We start from the raw sequence: 19,420 nt of genomic DNA, 5'->3' as shown, positions 1-19,420 counted from the left end.
ACACTTTTCCAGAAGGGCAAGCCAAAGCAATTTGATACACTATGGAAGATATCATAATACTGACGATCAACAAAATCCCCTTTACTAACTAGAGTCAAACAATCAACTAGCTTTTTTAGATGTTCTTGTACACAAACGCAATGGTCAGTTCTTAACAAGCATCGCAAGGTAACTTCATCGCAAGGTAACTTTCACTGGTTTGTACACAACTTTGACTCTTTCTCTTCGCATAGAGAAAAGATTTCTTTAGTGAAGTGTTTGATAAAGCGAACGCATAGATTGTCCTCTATAGAGTTTATTGATAGTGATCTTATCTCACTGAAGAATATTTTTGTGTTAAATGGATATCCGGAAAAGTTCTCAGATAAACTTTTCTTATCCACTAACAATGAACGGAATAAACTTTTCGGACCGGCCAAGTGCCCTGTTTTCCTTAACCTTCCCTGGATGGGTAAGGCCTCTAATGACATCGGGAAGGAAACTAAAAATATCACCGAGAGTTTGTTTTTTGCATGCAATGTGGTCTTTATATTCTCAAAAAGAACTATTCTTCCACCCACTCCTAAAGAGACTCTCCCTGCTCAAATATCAAGCAATGTAGTCTACAAGTTTAAATGTGAGTGTGATGCTCGTTATGTAGGTAGGACTTCTCAAAGGTTGAGTGAAAGAATAAAACAGCATGTACCAGCTTCTATCAGGCATAAAACTGTTCCTCTACGACAACTGCCAAAACGTGGGTGTAAAAGTGAAAATCCGATTGTATGTGATTCAGCGATTGGAAAAAATCTTTTGAGCAACACTCTCTGTGCCAATGCTTATTCTGATGAGAACTTTAGAATTATTAAAAAATGTCGCTCGTTATTCAAGCTACGCGTCATGGAGTCGGTATTAATTAAATTGACTAGTCCTGTCCTTTGCCAACAAAGGGATTACGTGTTTAATCTGTCTCTGTTTTGAGTGTCATCTCTAAAAATAGGGATGACATTGACCTTTTGTAACGTTATAAATATAGCATGGTTTGTAGGTTCTCATTTAGCAGACGTTGACACCTGAACGAGTAGTCTGCCGAAATGCATATTGTCTCTTTCTAGCTGTAAATAATGGTTCCTTTGAATTGTTGGGTTAGTGTTCTGGTTAAAACAGTTCTTATAAGAACTATTACATTGTTATTATAACCATTCACCATGGTATTTGCTATTTTGAAATCCATCTTTAAGTTTGTCACCACGACAAAGTCTCTGTTTCAAATATTTTTAGAAACATGGTTTAGTATTGTACAGTTCCGTACTTATGGTTGATTTTTGTTGAAACATCATTTAAAACAAACTATATTAAATAATTCTTGGCCTGTCTCAAATTTTTATGTTTGGCAATTGTTATTTCTAACAATTCATTTTACCCCCCTGAAATATATAGCTATACAGTATTGTATGGAGAGCTTAGTAATTACGTAGATAAATTAATATTTTTTATTGTTTGTCTAGAACAACAAATTGGAGTTTCTTCGTTGAAAGGTGCCGCCGAAGAGTTCTTCCTTTTGCATCAAACTGTTGAAAATGCTCAACATTTGGAGAATTTTGTAAAAGCCAACGATGATCAAATGCAGACATTATTGGGTGATAGGCGTTTCGTTCATGACGCTCAAAACAGAGTGGAACAACTTGAACAAAATGCAAAAAGATTGCTTGAATTGAAAAGACAGCTTTTACATGGACATGTGAGAGAGGAGCAGCTTCTTGAGCAAAGAAAGTCGTAGCTGGCAAAAATCACAGTAGCAAAGCTGCAGAAGAGATTGGAAATGTTGTATTTTTCAGTCACTAGACGCACAAAAGAAATAACTTCTCTTGCTGGTGAGTTTTGTTTGGGTTTTTTTATTAGTAACTGTAGGCATTATTTTAAAGTTCGTAGCAAAATCTAAGTGAGTTAGATTTTAGATGTAGGCGACACAAAATGCAAAATATGGAACAGTTTTTATTCGAGATAAATTGTGCTTTATATAAAAGTAAACGGGTAAATACCATCTACACCATCCTCGTAGAAATATGTAGACTTATATTTATGGGCCACCCTACACTTATTTTGTGGCGAGTTATTTCAAAGCATTTTGCCTAATTATTGTAAAATTGCGGTGTGTCGTTAATACGTATATTATACATGCACGTACTGTAGATTCTAGCAAACGAAGATATTTAAATTTCTGATCCCTCTGAGATAGATTTATTGATTTAACTGTCGCTCATTCTCACTCACGTAACCAAAAAAGCTATGAATGGCTACTAGCCACTTCAATTCCAGTAAATAGCTCTCAAGAAAGTAGTTACTACGTACATATTTATATCTCAGACAACCTGGATGTAATGGAGCCATTCACCTTTTGCAGCTGTTATAAGTTCTTTGTTAACAAAAGTGATTGAAAACATGTTTCATCAAGATTGTAGACATTTCTTTTTTAAATTTGGTTAATAAATTGTGCAATTGGTACTTAACTCTATGAAAGCAGCCTTTACCGGTTTTTCTAAGATGAATGGCAAGCAATACGTCACCAATTGCTTTATAGAACGTCAAGGTATGATGTAGGAATGTATGCAGAAAAAGTCGTTTGATGTATGTTATAAACTATATATCAAACACAATATTATTACTATACATAATAATATTACTTTATGTTACAAATTGTTCCTTCTTTAGTGTTACACTCCGTCCATATAATAGCGGACAGTAAAATATTGTGACGTCGTTGTGACGTAGGTGAAAACACTCACTGTTTACAGCCTATGCATTGTATATAATGTATATAGTGTATATAGTGTGTATAGCCCATACAGTGTTTGTAGTGTATACAGCCTATAAAGTGTATATAGTGTATATAGTGTGTATAGCCTATACAATGTATACAGTGTATATAGCCTATATAGTGTATATAGTGCGTATAGCCTATATAGTGTGTATAGTGTATATAGTTATATAGCCTATATATAGTGTAAACAGCCTATACAGTGTATATAGTGTATATAGGCTATAAAGTGTATATAGTGTATATAGCCTATATAGTGTATATAGTGTGTATAGCCTATATATCGTGTGTATAGTAAGAGTGTATCGAAAAGTTATATTATGGTAAAAAGTTCTTTTTAACTAGATGCGCGCGGTACAGGGGTACAGCTGGAAAAGAAAGTTTCAAAAATGCAAAATGTTATAGCAGTGAAATATCAGCTGGTAAAAGTCCTTCAAAACAGGCCTTGCGCACAAAAAATTTTAATTGAGAAGACAATTTAATTATCCCGAGTGAAAATTTGGAGGAGGTTGTGCAAGCTATCTAATTGCAAGCAATTTAAGGGCAAGCGCTGGCCAACGCAAGATCTTTAAAACACTTGAATTTTTTTTTTGCTTTTTTGCATTTCACCTACCTTACAAATTGGCTTCTTAATCTCATATTATACTTTATTCAATTTGCAAATAAATCATTACCAGCTGTACCAGAGAACGTTAACATACACATGCGCGTCTTATTTTAGAGAAACTTTTCCAAGAGTCTACCTTTTTGATACACCTGGAATATAGTTCGTTGGTTGTTGGCGTCTTAGTGTTTCTTTTTGACGCAACAGTTGACGCTTTTTTCTGAATTTATTTTGCATCTCCATAAAGAAAAACTTTTAAATCATCTTATTTTTGGGATTAATAGGTGAGCAACACTTGAATAAAACTACGTACGTGTATCACATTAATATTTTAGATAATAAATGAGCTCTAGTTATTCTAAGACATATCGCAAATTTTATAATTTAATCTATTTATTTTGGAATATTTTTTAATGCAATTATGAAAGAATGAATGTATGATCTATGAAATAGAACATATATTTAGCATTTCATCTATTGTTGTATTTTCCAATGCTCTGTCACTAGGCTGCGACTACAGATATTTTTCATACGTCAATTTTTACGTGAGAAAGTGCATCTCATTTCATTTGGTTATAAACTATATATCTATGTGACAACTAGCATTCAAGTTATTGTTTGTGGAAATTTAACATAAAGTGTAACAGTGAAATCTGCACAATATCATCAGGCATTAAATATTTCACTATTGGCTGATTTCTAAAGAACATGACATAAGCATCCGCATAAACGTAAACTTAAAAAATATTTAACTCAAATAAGAACAAATGAAGAATTGAATAAAAATTCCACGATATCTTTGTTTTTGTAAACATCTTAGTAAAAGAAACTAAAGTCTTTTCGCTCATGTTCATTCCACTGTTGTAAAACATGCATAAACGTTTTAGCACGCTGCCTTACCCTACACTTTTATTCCATCAAAATCACCATTTTCCATTCATTGATATACCGTGTAAAAACTTTAAGAAATAACTTACAAGAAATTTCTCTACGAAGTTCAAAGTAGTTATAAATGTCTTATTTTACGACTCGGAAATTTTTTATTTGGACTTCTTACGAGAGATGACGCGCATAATATAAAATCTGTTTTTTTTTTAATACAATGATATCAAACAAAAATATTTCCACTTGAAGATCGGGTACAAAAATAGAAAATTTAGAAAAATAGAAAATAGAAAGTTTCTTTACGAAAACAATAAAATCAATAAAGAAAAAAAATGCGGAAGATTTACGTAGTTATATATTGTGAGTAAAATCATCTGGTCCAGCAACAAACATTCTATCAACTGGCCAAATGTAAACTTGCCAGGTCTTACGACATCTTCGTCGAATGGACCAGGCAATGGTGGAGCAACTGCTTTCCCCGGTACCACACAAATAAAAAGGACTGATAGGTAGCCGGGAGTCACGGGCCGATTATGCACCTTCGACATTCCTGAGACACATCCAAAACAACACACTACACATAAACGTAAATAATACTAATAAACGTATTAACACGATTAATATTATATTATATTATATTATATTATTAATATTGTTATTAATATTAATACTATAGTTACATAAACGTTTTAGCACGCTGCCTTACCCTACACTTTAATTCCATCAAAATCACCATTTTCCATTCATTGATATACCGTGTAAAAACTTTAAGAAATAACTTACAAGAAATTTCTCTGCGAAGTTCAAAGTAGTTATAAATGTCTTATTTTACGACTTGGAAATTTTTTATTTGGACTTCTTACGAGAGATGACGCGCATAATATAAAATCTGTTTTTTTTTTAATACAATGATATCAAACAAAAATATTTCCACTTGAAGATCGGGCACAAAAATAGAAAATTTAGAAAAATAGAAAATAGAAAGTTTCTTTACGAAAACAATAAAATCAATAAAGAAAAAAAAAATGCGGAAGATTTACGTAGTTATATATTGTGAGTAAAATCATCTGGTCCAGCAACAAACATTTTATCAACTGGCCAAATGTAAACTTGCCAGGTCTTACGACATCTTCGTCGAATGGACCAGGCAATGGTGGAGCAACTGCTTTCCCCGGTACCACACAAGTAAAAAGGACTGATAGGTAGCCGGGAGTCACGGGCCGATTATGCACTTTCGACATTCCTGAGACACATCCAAAACAACACACTACACCATTCTCGTTGGCTAATGCTACAACAGTTCCTAAGTATACATGAAACAATTTAAATTCAAGACATAGCCATTCGCTTCGTTGATCACTATTTATGACAGAAGAAATATTACTACGCATCATCGGCATGTACGTAGCTGCCAAAGAACCAAATCAAGTTTTAACATTTTAAAGCTGAAAATTGTCATGTGTGTTTGGACATGCTTATTGTTGTGAAATGTGTTCAATGTTGATGACAAAATTAATCAACATAAGATTGAACTTGTTTTGCGACAACCTAAAAACTTCTAAGAACCTAAAAAATCAACCATATTCATGCTAAAACCTATGTACACTATTCCTGACTTGTGCTAAAAGTTGCTGTAGGGACTGATAGAGCCGTCGTTTTAGATATGGTAGACACAGATGTTGTAGCGACGAAGGAGCTTGAAGAAAGGGAAGAAGTGGTTGAAACAGATGAAGAAATGCCGATGGAGGTACATCCACTGGAAGAGGCCAGAATGGTATTAGTGCTAAAAGAATTAGTGAAGACATTTGTATTGGTATTGGTAGCAGCAGAGAGGAAGGGAGATTCGAAAGTCGCGGAAATCGTATTAAAATGAAGATCTTTGCGTATAGGAATGAATGTTGAAACAGCGCTACTAACTGGAAGAGAGGTTGTAACAGAGCTACAAAGAGTTACAGAAGATGCTGAAATAAAAGTGGAAACAGAAAACGACACGGAAGGGGAGGTAGAGGCAGGGATGGTATTTGTAGATGAAAAATCTGTAAATGGACTATCTTCATTTCTATCTTGCCATAACTTCTTCATCCCGGTTTGAAACATGTTTCTGGCTGATTTTCTAATTAAACCACTGCTGCTAATAAAATCTGTCGCCAAGCCAAGAGTTGCAGCATAATCCCAGACGGTTGGACCTCCAGTGGTTGATGGGTGATAATACATTACCACCACACGATAACCGTGGTTCTGATGAAAAGTCTGAGCCTACAAAAAAAGTCCAAATCCGAAACCAATCGAAATATTCATTGATATTTTAACATCTGCTCCAATACCATAAGATAAATAAAAGAACACATATCTAACTCTTTTCATCAGCAGCATTTTCTGTCTTATCGTGGTCGAACATTGTGGTATTGAGACGGAAGAGGGCCTCTTTGGAATGAGCTGTCCACAGTTGGAACATCCCTTACATGCATTGCCCACCGCAGTAGAGCAATTACTTCATATTTTCTTTCGAGAAGTTGTCTAAAAAAATTCTTGTCCTCTATAACATAGAAGTGCACCACCAATTAGGTAAAAATTATTTTTTCCAGAAAATTATTGTAAAAACCTTTCAGGCAATTGGATGTATTTCATAGGAAGAAATAATGCATTTATACACGAATAATACAAAAAGTAATACTACAAACGTGAAGATACAAGACAAGCAGTAACAAGTTGTGTGATTCCTTTACCACGGAAGCTAATCATCGTAATAAAGTAAATGGTTTGTACCCGGGAGTATCGTTACATGTTTGTAGATGTAGATCGTCCAGGTCAGTCGAGTCCTGAGAAGGACTCTTTTTGTTGTTGTTGACTAACGTTTCGACAACCTTAGCGGTCGTCATCTTTAGAGTCAACCTTAGAAAGACTGAAGATGACTACCTCTAAGGTTGTCGAAACGTCAGTCAACAAAAACAAAAACAGTCTTTCTCATAACTCTACTGACCTGGACGATCTACATCTACAAACATGAAACTAATCACATCATTTACGTAACCTTTAAGTGCAAGAAACTGTGTATTTTTAATCTCTAGTTTCAGCAACATGCATACAATTGAAAACACAATTTAAACACAATAAAGGCAACAATTCAAAACACAGTTACGCTTCATAGACGTTTGATATATGAAAAACTTTTGCTAGATGATAATGATGAGGGGGCAGAATAGCACAAGAACCTTAATTATATGTGTGTCGCTGAGTCTTACCTAATAAACAGTATTCCCTGAATTGTATTAACTGATTTATTTGTTTTCTTGTTGAGTTGTTGAACAAAGTAATTGCTTTTGATTTCTTAACTACAACAACAGGTTGTCATTTCAATTTCCTTTAGTTTAAACATAATTTTTAAAAATCAGTTCTTTACTTAAAAAATTACATTCGTGCATATTTGAATGAAAGCAATGGGTATATATAGGGTGTATAAAAAAACTGCTTATTTTCAAAATCAGCTGACACTTAGAATTTGTATGATTCAGCAGTAGCTGATTCTCAAAAACCTGAAAGTCAATACAATAATACATACATATATATTGATGCTACTGCAAATTGCAAATCCCTTTTTTAAACAGACTGTTCTTCAACAACAGAAATGTTTCATGTTATAGAAATAATATATTCATTTTAAAGAAATGCTTCACCAAAATTTTCAGCAGAATCCTTAACAAACTTCATTAGAAATAAACTTTAATACTTTATAAAGTGTTAAAGGCGAAATAACTTCGTATAAAGGAATAAAACATTTAAGGCCAAATGCATCTTGGTCAAATCATTGCATATTTTAATAACTAAAAAGTAAAAAAGTCTGTCATTTTCTGCTGAGCAAGAAAATTTTGTGATCTTTCAGAATAAAAAATATCATGCTTGGATTAAATTGGGGGGCATAAACCACTCACTACCATTAAATTGTTACAAATCTTGAACACAGATCTTTCCGGACCAAAACTGCATGATTACCATGATTCGAAGTTTCGAACAAAGTTTTGTCCAAGTATTTGATAACACTGATGCCAGGATAGCATTGCCGCTTGCCACCAAGATTAAAGATCTTGAAAACTTGTTACAGAGTCGGAACATAAGCCGAGAAAACACGTTCATGTGAGAAAAATACTCCTACAATGGGTCACGATCAATTTGAAGCACGAACTAGTAAAACGCAAACGAAGCTCAAACCAATGAAAGTAAATTAGGTCTGCCGCAAATCGTTAAAAAAACGCAAAGAGCTTGCTATTATTCCTATTATATTTGATACTACCATGGAATAAGCTTAAATTGTTTTCTTCTTTTGCATATAAACCTTATTTCCAATAGTATTATTATAGTTTCACTTTGCAAGTAGGAACCAAAATGGCAGCTCCGCGCTCGACCCAGACCGTTTGTCCCAACTCTTGTTTACTCTGGTTTACTCGGGCTTAGATCATGGATTGAATAGGATATGCACGCACGAACAGGGTGAACACACGTTTTACGTCGCTTTTTTAAATTCGGCACATTAGAAGGCCGCCATTTGAACTTAGCCTAAAAGAAGCCTGTGTTTGGTAAAGAATTTCAAGTCCCACCTATTCCTAAACGTACAGACAAAAAGGATCGGACCTAGGTGAGAGAAATTGTTTCTAATTTTCTTGATTTGTACTTGTGCTTTTATGAAAATTTACCAGATAAAACAAAAATATTTACCACATATTGGGAATACTAAAAATACCGGCCAAATGTAGCTAACTGAGAAACAATAGCAAAAGGTGATTTTGTTTAAGTTGAGCGTGTGAACCTCACACGTAATTCGAAAGGTATTTCGATACATGTTGTCAGCGTAAACTCTTGTGTCACGTCTTCACATTTTCATGGTGACTTAGGTTTGCCATGACTTTATTTAAATCACATTTTGAATTTACACGTGGCGTAGGTGAAAGCTCATATCCTGAATACATCTAAAATCACAATGTTTGCAACTATTTTATGAAGGATATGAAATCATTTAACAGTAAGATTCTTTTCATAGTAATTCAAGAATAGCATAGATATTTGTTGTATGTTCACTTTTAATTGCTGAAACTAATACATTTTTGTGGATGATGAATAATTATAGCTAATTAAACACATGATTCCGCAGACAAATTTTATATCAGAACTTCTTGCATTCTGTATACTACTTATAATGTTGACGAAAAATTATGAAAGCTTAGTAATTCTACGGCATTTCATGTCATCTTCAATTTGTGCATTTAACATTTGTAAAATTATAAGCAGTGGAGTCTGTTCAAAATCATTCAAGAATAGCATAGATATTTGTAGTATGCTCCCTGCACTTGGGCAAGCGAAGCTGTCAACAAACGCCTTTCGGAAAAGTTCTCCAAGCCATTTATTGTGAAAATGAGGAATTCACTTGTTTAAAATTGGTTTTAACGCTTGGCCTAAAAGTCTTAAATTCCGGCAAAGTTCATTAAAATCAGCAGTCTATCTCAAAAGCACAAAAGTCTAGCTAACAAACAGTTCAAAATGGCGGTAGATTTGAACAGGAGTGAAAAAGTGTTGGATGAAGTTTTGCCATTCCATCGCAGTGCAAAGCTCCTATTCCCATAAGAACAAGACTTAAAAATGGTTTGAGCTCTGTTTTTTGTCCAGAGAAAGTTGACAATAATTTTTTATTGTCGGCTGTCAGCAGGGGCGGATCTAGGATTTTTCAAACATCAGTCTGGAATGCTGGAGGCGCTCTACTCCTGGGGGGTCTAAGGCATTCTCCACTGGGAAATTTTGAATTTCAGAGCCTTGGAAATGCCATTTTCATCATTTTAGAGCAAAATGCATTTTGTGGGCATTGTTTTTGCATAAAAACAACACATTTTGCTTACGTTTTTTTTCAAAAAAAAATGAAGTGAACAATACTTGAATGTTTTGCCAAATATTTAGGCTCATTAACATGCCAAATATATGGCTCATTAGCATGTCTAGGAGCATAAAATTTATTTTACAATAATGCTATTCCAAAAAAGATATTGTCTTTAAAAATTTCTATCAAGTTATCAGGCATAGACCCCCCTAGAGACTCCCATTCAAACCTCTATATAATGAGTTAAGTTAGTAATTTGTTACTACAAGGGACAGTTTATTAGATGTGGAAAAGCTCAGACTTCAAACCATGCAAGTTTATTGTAACCCTTTACCCATCTCCACATCAGTGCCAGCAAATTCACCTTTTGAGAAAAAATTCAAAATTTTTTTCTGCCAAAGAATAAGCAAAAATTATCAGAGTGAAAATTTGCAGTTAAGGACAGCTTAATGCCATAAATGTTTATTAGGCATTTCACTAGACTATCATCTTCTGCAAGGTGTGCTATATAGCAATCACTAGTACCATTGTACTATCAAATACAAACAGAATGTAACCAACATGTCTTAATCATATAATTACACGAATGTTAAAATTGGTTCATGTGTCATGCTTACTGGTTATGATAAATATCTTTTCATATGATCAAAGCTCGTTTAAATGTAAATCTGAATTAATTTAGTTTAGAAATTATACTGACCATCAGAAAAATTACCTAGTGATCATGAAAAATACTTTGCTGTTTTGCCAAATTTCAAGATTTATCTGCATACATAGGAAGACATTTTTACTTTATAGAAAAGGCTTTTCATACGTCAATAGCCCTTTGCAATTAATGGCAAAAATCTGGTATGAGCCGTAGATTAACACACCTTTACATCTCTACATGATGTGTTCAGTTAGAAAAGGGGACAATATGTGACATGGGACAACATTTTATGTATGTGAAATACTCAGGTTTAATACCATTCCAGTCAAATTGTCAAAATAAAAAGCTTCATGGATTAGAAGACTCAAAATCACAGGTTATAGTAAACAGCTTCTCTTGTAATCAATGTTAGTTTTCTCAAATCTTAAACAATGTGTAGTATAACTGTCCAATGATTGAATGATCATTGATCATAAACTGAAAAGCCCCAAACATTTGTTTATGATAAAGTAAATAATAGTATGGCGCCTTATGGCTACAGATTTTTTGTCCAATGAAATATATTTGCAGGAATGTAGGATTTCGCTGCCATATAACGGTCACAATTCCCCAAGCACTAAAGAAATCATAGCTAAAAGTCCTTCGTCAACAACAATTTTAGAAGCATCGATCTGCTTACCATACGCCATATTGACATAAATCGCATCACACACTCGCATAAATTGACTTTGATGTATTACATTCATGCATACACTTCACTTGTCTTTTACTTATGATTTTGGATGTAAATTTCTGCTGAGAAACTCAAAACAATGTTGGCTTTCTTTTGAGCATCGATGACTGAAATGTCGCTCGCGAGATCGTCTTTGCCAAGCATTTACAATTCATTCATAAATTTTTCACCCTTTTGAAAAAATTTACAGTTTGGACAGTAGCATTCATGTCGATAAATGAATTTGTAAAAGATTTCCATAAATTCCATCTGATTGTAGTTAAGTTTCTATTATGCTTATAAAAATTACTATGAAACGATCAAACATTCAATTCAGATAGTGAGCTTGACTACGTTAGTTCAGTTGGCTATCAGTCGAAATCCGTCAAACCAATCACAGTAAGAAAAAAATTTAAACGAACCAATTACACGATTGGACTCCCTTATAGGTCCGGCAATGGTCCAGCCACCCCGCGTATCAGTCAGCCAGTTAATATAATACTAGATATGTTTTTGTCTACTGATCTGTTTACTAAGGTGGTATTTGTATACGTTTTCATACATAAAACAAAATTTTGACGATGAAATCCAAACGATTACAGAACGAAAATTAATGATCAAAAAAAGTTGTATTCCTTAAATTTGATAAATAATTTTTGAACTATAAACATCAGTCGCGTGACTGATTTGACTTACCCTAGATCCGTCCCTGGCTGTCAATAATTTACTGCCCCTGTACGAGCTATGCCGGGAGAGCCATCATTCAATCCACCACAATCGCTCCTTGCAATTCATGACATGTCAAGTTTTTACAAGTACGTTGCTTAAGGATGAGGCAACGTTGTGGCTCAGCGCCATAGATATAGTAGGCCAAGAATGCTGACGAGTCGCCAAATCGTTATTGCAAGTGTTTTGAAGCCATATTGAACAGTAGGGAGTTTTAGCAGAGCCTACGAGTACGACTACGACTACGATTTACGTCATTTTGGCGCGAAAACATTGTTGCGACAACAAAAACCATTGAGGTCTATAAGACCTGGAGGGGAAACGTCAACAAAATTACTATAAATTATCAGCGCGCGGCCGCGTGGTCAAAAACATGGCGGATTTTGGTTGTCAAAGTCAGCGGAAAGACGCGGGCTCATAAAATAAAATTTTTTTCGCCCACCCGGATTTGACAACCACAATTGCGATTATATAAAATTTCAATGCGAAGCACAAAAACTTTTAGAAATTTTATTTTTAAAACATGCTGCAAACTTGTTTGGTATACGGATGCTGAAGAAATGCCTGAAAAGGCAACATTTCACGACACCGGTAAGCAACGTAAGATTGTTTATTATTTAAAGTGTTCAGTGTTATGTTTTAAGTCAATACTTGAAGTGTGATGGTATATATTTTGTGAATGTTTTTACTCCTAAGTTATAATTTAAGTTATGTTTATTCAGTCTTATTTGTTCTTTACTTAATCGCTTGCTAGACGAGGCAAAGCAACCAATTCTTATCGAGATATTAGTATCTTAAAACTCCTTGTTTCAACTGAGTTTACCTCCAAGAAATGAAGGATTTTTTCATGATATTTTTCTGAAAATATGAAGTAAATATTAAGAACAGAGCTGTATTGAAATCAAATGCAGTGCAGGATTAATTAATGAACTCTTTGGTACATATCGTACAATAAAAAATACCTGTCTTAAACAGCTAGCCTGAACAATTTGACAGATTATGGACAATCATGATGATGGTGTGTAAATGTTTGCTTTATGCTAACAGTTTTAAATGCCATCTGGTGTTTCTGTAAATGAATTGTTTGTTATACAGTGTAGTAAACAGGTTAGTACATCAAAATCAAGATAAAAACTACTTTGTTCAATAATGTGCCAAATTATGCTCCTACCTTGAAATTTTTGCTCAAGAAAAGCTTATAATGACATGCATGAAACATTAAATATAGTATTGCATCATCTGACAAAATCCATACGTTTTTCAATTCCAGGTGATTAAAAATTCACATAAGATGCATTGGTTGTAATGAAGTTGAATGAGGAAGAAGCAAAAATTGATGGCAAAGAACTTTTTATGTCTTATGAAGAATTACGATATTATTTAAAAGAATAAGAATAGCAATCTAGTAAAAGAAGCGCCATTTGTCTTAAACATGAGACTTTTCCAATTATGTATAGTTTCTTTGTACAAAATACTATTTTAGATAAACTTGATTTTTAAGTCATTCCCTGATATTTTTATCAAAAGACGAAAACAAAAATTCAAAGGCATAATGTAAAATTCAAAAGTTTGTCAAGTTATTTCAACCTAAAAAAAATTAGTATAGGTACTAGAAATTTGTAAGGACACAAGAGAAAAGTAGTGCAAGAAGGTTAGCATTTTTGAGAATTAATAAGTTCTTCTTGACATACATTACACAAGGCCATAATATTATAAATAATGACTGTACAATATCAATTATACAACATGCTAAATATCTTCACCTACATTATAATTATTTAAACAGATTTGCCTTCATGCAGCAATAAGAAAAGTGTTATGTCAGAGAAACCAATGCACTTTAATTTAAGAAATAGTATTTTCAATGGGAAATTAATGTAGTTCTGTTCAGTAGTAGATCCATGGTTGTCAATGACAATCCAGTTTCTAATATCTTGGCTCAAAACAGAACCAGCAACATTATTATAGAATTTCTGAATTTCGTTCTTTTGCTCTCCTAGTTCAAGATATTTTCTTCATAAGTTCTCAGTAGATTTATCAGAATATCATAATACCTTATAAGACACCAGAATAAATCCTACCAAAAAAAACTCAAAAAAATTACATACCTACTTATAATATATTTCCATTCGACTTAAGTCGTAGGGGTAAGCTAACTTTTTCTAACTCCTTTTTGGACATTTTAACTAAGATTTACCCATCTATTCAAGAAAGACAGTTGCACCAAGCTGTTCACAAACAGTCAAAAACACAAGTATTGCGCATGGGATTATGCATTAAAGCTTAACAACACATTGACAGTGTAAAGAATGCCGTTTGATATTTATTTCTAATATAGCAAAAGCATTACTTGACAAAATATACGTTATTTTACAGTAGATTTACCTCATTTAAATGTGTGTGTCTATTTCATAAAAACCTGAAGCATTATTTTCAATATTTTATGCTTACGATATCGTGGTTTTTTTCGCTGGTTGTCATTAATATAAGCAGTAATAGAGATCCGCATTCGGGAGGGAGCGAATGTTAAAAATTTTTCTCAAAGTGGAAGTTTTGACAACCAAAATTCGCCATTACCACCATGTTTTGGACCACGGGGTCCAGGCCATTGAGTTCTATAATAACTGGAGCGGCTATCTCAAGTGCGGCCTTAGATATCTGATGACGCCAAAAAAATGGCGGATTTCGTCCGTTGCCGCTGAGATTTACCGAAATTGATCGCTTTTCCGAAAATTTCACAATTTCCCACTCCCTCCTGAGGAAAGAGTGAGGAAAATGTATGTGTGTATTTGGGATTCGGCAAGCAATTTTTTGATGAAAATCAAGGTAAAAACCTTAAATTCATAACAGCGAGTCAACTGTGGTTGTCAGTTATCTGCTCCTACGAGGATGCATTTATAACTATCGACGAAAGAGCTATATGTCGGCTACACATGTATGAATGCAGATGTGCGTCGTTTTCTTACCAGCGTCAAACTTGTTTGATCGATTAAACTCTTTAGTCTATACAAAAAAGTATATCATAGTTCATCTCCACGGTTCACGAGAGAAGTTAGCTTATTTGTTATCATTGCTATTTTGCTTCTTTTCATGCAATGGGCAATGGCTTTTCGCCACAATTGTTGGATTTTTACTTGTTTCTTTAAAAAGTAAATATTAAATCTCTGGATATTTACGGATTTTCTGTAATTGAGTTTCATATGAAATTTCAAAAGACTCAAGTCTGCATAGGTTTGGTAAATGAAAACAAACAATATTGTATAGAAATTACTTTAAGTAACCTTTTTGTGATGTTCTGAAGTGCAACTGCATCAAATACTTGTAAAGTTGTAGCACATGATTTTGTTGTATTGATATATGAATTGGGCAAAATGCAAATAATCATTAAAACACTTATGCTTCCAATGGTGTTTATAATTCATTTGTAGTTTTAATACTTCTACCCTTCTTTTTCACTTTGTTTTGTTTTTCCTATATTTGCAAATAAGTACACAATTTGAATGATTAACACAGTTTTCACCTCAATAATAAATTTCATACGCAGTTGGTAGTGCATTTTGTTCTCTGAGTATCCACATCTGGTGTTTTGTTCATACAAGAATGATGAAGTGCAAGTAGATATGTCATAGCAAGGCAATATAACCAAATGAATCAAATACCTATATTGTACTTTTATGCTAGAAGCTTAAAAGCTTTTTAGAAATTATAAAGTTATTGGATTATATTAACCATATATCATCAATCTCATGAAAAGAAATAAGAAGCAAAAAATAGGAAAGCTTTGAAAAGTGCAAAACGTTTCTTTAAAAAAGTAGCAATAATGCATATGATAAATCTCCATTCTGTACTTTACTAGGTAAATAAGCTCAAACTGTTTCTTAAAGCAAAAACTGTTATAATGAAGAAATATACAGTAACTTTAAAGGTTTCATCACTGAATCTTTAATGCTTCAGTGTAGTGCATTCGATATTAGTAACATTTATACAACACTCAACTAAAATATTTTGATAAAGATATGACATGATTTAAACATTAAGTTATGTAAAACCCAATGGCTTATACAGTTTGATGCTTCACATCTGCATCAAGTCATCATCAATCTCAGTACAAATGTTTACATAGACACAAACTTTATGGCTTCCCATTTTATATGTTTGTGAATTGACATTCATTAAGCATCAAAACACACACAACCTTCTTGCCATCTTTCTTTGGTTTATGAACTTTAACTTCAAAGCATTCAAGGCATCCTTAGTGAATCCATTGTCTCCATCCATAGAATTTGACCATGATCAAATTAAATAACTCTGGATAGGGCAGACAATAAATCAATTATCTTTACAGCATTATCATTTTTTTAAGACTCTGCATGGTCAATAACATCTTCCAGTCATCTTTACTCCTTGGTCTTCCCTGCATGTTGTCAGCAAATAGAACATAACAAGCTCTGGTCCAAATCATGGGTACTGTTGGGGCTGATCATTTCGTTTTGATACTTACTCACAGAACAAAATGTGTGCAGGGTCTTTTTTGCTTTAAGGAAACTATTTTGCAAATAGATGGGTAAATTTACGACTTCATGCATAAACAAATGACAGAAAAGTATGCAGAATTTTATAAACAAAAACAGGAAAACATCAGTATATTTGGCGTTCAAGTCAGTCTTATAAAATACGATCTTTAATATGTATTTTTATGGCTTTTCAAGTGCATGTATAATTGCTTTTCAATCGTTGACGGACTAACAAAACAAGCAACTATCTCACCTGTGAGAAGCGATATGTTCCTTTTTGTGGAAACTACGACATCCAACAATTGAACGATTGAAGTGTTGGCATTATAAAAGAAATGCCAAAAAAAATATCGTCACAGAATATGGAACTAACGATATCCATATTCTGTGATATCGTGTTTGTTTTTGAAAAATTTTTTATAATTTACTATAGACACCAGGGGGAGGTCGAGAATATTATTTTTCTGCAAAGCGATCATTTCAGCGGAAATACGTCCGTTGGCCGCCATTTTTTTGGCGACCTCGCCCCAGTAAAGATAGCCGCTCCAGTTATTATAGAACTCAATGGTCCAGGCCCCTTTTCCCCTCCAGGTCTTATAGAGCTCAATGGGTCCAGGCCCCTTTTCCCTCCAGTTATTATAGAGCTCAATGACAAAAACACGTAGCCGTCATCAATCTGAGTACGATGTTTTGTAAAAAATTCGTAGTCGCGACTACGATGTCTTTTTAAGCAAAGAAAGTAGATATATTTCTTCATTCTGTAAGAAATTATTTTACAGTACTATTTTCGAGCATCCAGGCTTTAATTTACAACCCTTTTTGAGCGCAGATGTACATTAAAAAGGAAAATATGACCTGCAAAACTTTCATGTATTTCGTACGCAAAGTGAAGGGTAAACAAACAATAAAATAGTACAAATATATCGTACATAAAACTTAGAATAATGAAGATTTTTCAGTCTAAATAGTCCTATATTCTCCCAAAACCAGTATTATCGATTCTTTGATATCATTATTGACAAATAGAGCCGTAGCTGCTTCGCAAACGTCGGTGTTTTACACAATAAAAAGGCTCGTTCTGTTGTTTACAACTAAAGCAAAATTTTGACGAAACGACAACGACAACAAACCTCCTCGTGCCATTCCCTTACACGGTCAAATTTCGTACTCGTACTCTTGCTAAAACTCCCTTGTTATAATTAAAATACGGGCGAAAATATCGCTTTCGAAATATCGTGTAAATTGGTCGTTGGGTTGTCTCGAGTCGTTCGTCCACTAAAATAAACAGATTTTGTCAGCTTTAGCTCCCATACTGGTTTGTTGCGCATTGAAATATATCATATTGACAATTTATAGAAAGATGGGAAAATCAATCTGAACATTTATGATAAAAAAGCAATTTATTTACGAAAGTACTCCCACTGTACTCGTACTGATATGTGAGATTCATCCACAGCTTAGCAAGGCCATTCGACTTTGAATGAATGGAAAGAGGAGCAAGAAGATACACTGTAGCACTATTGTTTTCTGACAAGATCTTATAGAAGCTGTTAATGTTGGCAAACGTAACCGAAGGAAACTTGCCTCACCTCACGTAATTGTATCCAGGAGCATTGGCTATACTGATGAGATATTACAGCTAAGTTGTTATACGAAAGAGAAGAAAACATATGTATGTTCAGTAGCTTGTTATATTACTGTTTATTTCAAAATCTGACATAGTAACATTCAAACGCATAACTCAAGATACTGTTACAATACAATTTTTGGAGAGAGTTATAAAGCTCTGTATAAAGTACTTATTTTTTTTTTACCAGAGCTAAGGTGTTTATTGAATTTATATATTATCTTATGAAATATTTGATATAGATATCATTGATGGCATAGCCATACTGAATATTTTACTGTTGCTATGTAAATTTCACTGCATCATTGTTCATTTCAATAAAAATCTTTTGTTTTTACAGTCAGTGAACACAGCAACATTAGGATAGCATGACCAAATAAAAATGCTGGCTATGGCCAAGATTATTATAAGACATAGGGTTGAATAAAATATATGTGACTTATATGCTCAATATACTTTGTTATAGTATATGTTTTTTTTATGCTATAGCTACAACACCATCCTTGACACCAGTTGTTTCTAAACTGAGGAGGTTATCCTTATTAAATAAATCCAATTATTATTATTATCATGTCACTATTATTATTTGTTTTTCTTCTACAATGCCATTACAATTTTATAACTAAGAATGTCTAATTCTCATTGCATTGTTAACATACAACTAATGACTTGCGAGACAAAAACTGTGTCATACTGTTCAGTTGGTTCATTTTATGACACCTATGTACAAGGATAAGAAAAGAAGATAAAAACTTACGGATATTTCACCATTCAATACATGAAACTTTACGTGTAAAGAAAATTGCCATGCAGTTACAGTTGTCAGTTACATACGTGTACAGTAAAATATTTCTACACCAGTCACCAGTTTTCCAAACTCTACACCGAGAGAATTGTAGAGCGCCATCTAAGCCGCAAAAGCTGACAAACTCATCCTTAATAAAGTAAATGGTTTGAACCCGGGAGTATCGTTACATGTTTGTAAATGATGATCGTCGAGGTTAATAAAGTCCTGAGAAGGACTGTTTTTGTTGTTGTTGACTGACGTT

The 19,420-nt window shown here is 33.6% G+C and overlaps 1 protein-coding gene across 1 annotated transcript in view; it reads left to right on the top strand.

Annotated features, from left to right (window-relative positions):
* LOC124435951 (NACHT, LRR and PYD domains-containing protein 3-like) overlaps positions 1 to 19,420 on the top strand; it is a 40,814-nt gene that overhangs the window by 3,090 nt on the left and 18,304 nt on the right. Inside the window, exon 4 of the mRNA XM_046985884.1 lies at positions 1,485 to 1,850. The gene's annotated coding sequence lies outside the window, so the exon portion shown is untranslated. The remainder of the gene's footprint in view (positions 1 to 1,484; positions 1,851 to 19,420) is intronic.

Source organism: Xenia sp. Carnegie-2017, unplaced genomic scaffold, assembly GCF_021976095.1.
Source record: "Xenia sp. Carnegie-2017 unplaced genomic scaffold, XeniaSp_v1 HiC_scaffold_16, whole genome shotgun sequence".
NCBI classification, from domain to species: domain Eukaryota; kingdom Metazoa; phylum Cnidaria; class Anthozoa; order Malacalcyonacea; family Xeniidae; genus Xenia; species Xenia sp. Carnegie-2017.
The sequence above is the reverse complement of the archived record's forward strand: the minus strand, read 5'-3'. Positions and strand labels throughout refer to the sequence as shown.